This window comes from Rhinopithecus bieti, unplaced genomic scaffold, assembly GCF_001698545.2.
Source record: "Rhinopithecus bieti isolate Rb0 unplaced genomic scaffold, ASM169854v2 scaffold_21542, whole genome shotgun sequence".
Taxonomy (NCBI): domain Eukaryota; kingdom Metazoa; phylum Chordata; class Mammalia; order Primates; family Cercopithecidae; genus Rhinopithecus; species Rhinopithecus bieti.
The window spans coordinates 1,582,206-1,585,286 of record NW_016810483.1 but is presented as its reverse complement, the minus strand read 5'-3'; positions in this window follow the sequence as shown (position 1 = coordinate 1,585,286).

Below are 3,081 nucleotides of genomic sequence, written 5' to 3'. Positions count from 1 at the left end.
GTTCCCAGACGAGCACGTGCTGCGCGCGGCCCCGCGCCCCGCCTCGGGCGCCACGCAGGCAGCGCTCCCCGCGGGGCGCACCGCTCAGCGCTGTTCCCTCCGCCGTAGCCCAGCCGCCGCCTTTCGCACGCGCCGGAATCGCTTTTGTGGTCTCCGAGTCACTCATTTGCTGTCCTGGTTTCCAAAACTCCACGTGCTCTGCGCCGAAAACTTGCAAATCATTTGCTGTACAGATGTTTAGGGGGCGCCTACTACGTGCCCGGCGCTGCGGACACATAGGGGGCGGGGGGTGGGTGAGGGGGACACAGCAGCCCCTGAATCCATTCGTTTGCTCAGCAGGTACTGGGCGCCCGCTGCGTGCCAGGTACTGCCACCGGCTCTGTCCTCACGGTGGAATAACTTAACAGAGAAGACAGACATCAATCACATACCCTGGAAACGTGGAAGGCAGAGGAAAAGAACAAAGGGAGAGCAAAATCGCCCCAATCCCACATCCCCGACGACGTGGAAGGATTTGTCCTTCCAACTGCAGAACTCCTATTTTGTTTCTTTCATGTCAGATGGCTTCCCTTTATGCCCACATCTGTTCCCGACCCTCTCCTCTGATTTTCCTCACATGTATTTCCTCCCCTCTTCAGCCCCGCACTAGCTCCAGGCACAGCGGTTCAGGGTGATGCCAAAGGGAAATGAGAACGCCTGGTTTCCAGTGCCAGCCTGAGGCCCCTTAAGCCCTAGGTACACAGCTCTCTCTTCTTTCTTTAACTTTCCAGCCCAGGAAAATCACCCTTCGGTTTTACAGATGCGATAGGGCATTATTGTGATTGGTTCATTCATGTAAACATGAATTGAGTGTCTAGTGGGTTCCAGGCACACCAGGAAAGAACAAGTGGCAGATTTACCCTCCATCTCTGACCCTAGCCCGGCTCCAAGAATTACAGCCTGTTTCCCTCAACAAAAATGATGTCAAGAATACCTAGATGTGACCACACCAAACTTGCTTGCCCGTTTTGGGAAACCCAACTTTCTTCGTGAACAGTCAGAACCTCTGGCTTTCCTGGTCTCTTAAGAACCACAAACTATTGAAAAGCAGATGCGTCTTTCAGCCTCTTTAATAAATGCAGTAAGAAGAGTTGGGACAGAGTTACTTTCAGACTGTGGGGCTCCCCCATGCCAAAGCATGCAGACGAAATGTGGTGGCTAGCGGGCGGGGGGGAAGGCAGGCAATTATCTGAATGTTAAACAGCTGAATATTTGGAAACCCCACTCTTTGGCTGCTTTTTAAAAATCTTTTTCACACGTGTTCTCATGTTTAAAAAACGCCATGAACAGAAAACACAAAAGGAGTCAAACGCTTTTTTTCAACTTAAAAAAAATGTTAAAATTGGACTCACAGTGGACTAAGTAGAAACAGTAGCAAGTGACAGACTTGTGGAAAGTTTCCTTTTCCAGTCTCCATGCCAACGCTAGCTCGGGAATGCTGCCGGGTAAATGTAAAAACCAGTCAACATGGATTTTAACATTCCTATGACTTTCTTTTAATGGTCTATTTCATATTCGCTACTATTGAATGCCAGCTTGGGTATTCCCTGCTTCTTCAAGCATAGAAAATATGATATGTCTACATAGGAAAAATCAGATTTCAAAAGTGGCTGGCTTCTTACACAGCTGTTTGGGAAACAATCCTCATAAGGCTGTTTTGAAACAAGTTTAAAAAAAAAAGAAACAAGTTTGGAAACACTTAAAAATAGGGTTGGTTTAGTTTCATGTTGTTTCTTTTGGAAATTCTAATTGATTTAATGCTTTAGCAGAGAAATGAAGGCTCTTGATATGCCACATTTGTATCTGAGGCCAAGTTTGAAAACTGAAGTCTGACTTCAATTGTTATAAAGGGAAAAAAGAAAAAAAAAAAAGAAGAATTTGGATTAGTTTGTTAAAAAAGGCAGTAAGGACAACTTAGCAACAATGAAATAGAAATGAAACAGTAGTTTATTGTTTCTGTTCTATTACTGTAACTGTTGATATTGCCACATGATCAATTCTGTCCAGGCATAACTGTATCAGGTGAAATGAGCCTTGTGTCTGTAAAGTGTAGCCTACCATATTCCAGCAGACCATCAAGGCTCAGCTTAAATGAAAATGCAATCTAGGAGTATCTGTAGAACCCCATGTTTGTGAGACAGGCTGATCAGGATTGGAATCCTGTGTGACCACTGGGCAAGTTACACAACCTTTCGAAGCCTCTGTTTCCTCTTCTATAAAATGGGTATAAAATACCAACCTCATGGGGTATAATCCCTGTGGAATTTAATAATACCTGCAAAATGCTTATCACAGTGCCTGGAACAGACTGGGAGCTCTGTCAGGGTTACCTCTTATTAAGTCTCATTATTTGGTCTCCCCTGACAATTTCAGCCAGCACTGATATAGATCTTTTCTGTCCTGCCCACTATATTAGACTGTATACTTTTTGGGGTTAGGATCCTTGTGTCTAATTTTCTATGCATCCCTCTTGGCACACAGCACAATAATAGGCATATGGCAGGCATTCAGTAAGTGACCAGCAACAGGAATATGTCCCATGAAGGACAGTCCAGAGATAGTTACAAGAAGATCATATACAGTACAGACTCATGTCATGTATACGAATCCATTAAAGGTGGTCACCAAAAAGCAAGAGAGATGGAAGCTTTACCTGATGCAGATGATTCAGCCTATCCCTTTACTTGGGAGCCACGTGACTGAAATGAGGTGACCTGGGAGACACAGGCCCGTCTCACAGCAGTCAGTTTGGGACTCGGGCTGACTAATAAGGCTCCATTTCAACATGTGCTTCATGATTTCCAGTGTAGTGGCCTATACTGTGTCCCCTAGAAAGCTATTTTCAAAGCCTAAGCCCTGGTACCTGTGGATACGACCTTATTTGGAAATAGGGTCTTTGCAGATGTAATCGACTTAAGATGAGATCATGCCATATTAGGGAGGGTTGTAAATTCAATGGCTGGTGTCTTCATAAGAGAAAAGGGAGGGAAAGCTGGATACAGAGACACAGAAGAGATTTCTCTCCTCCACCCCCCCCCCCCC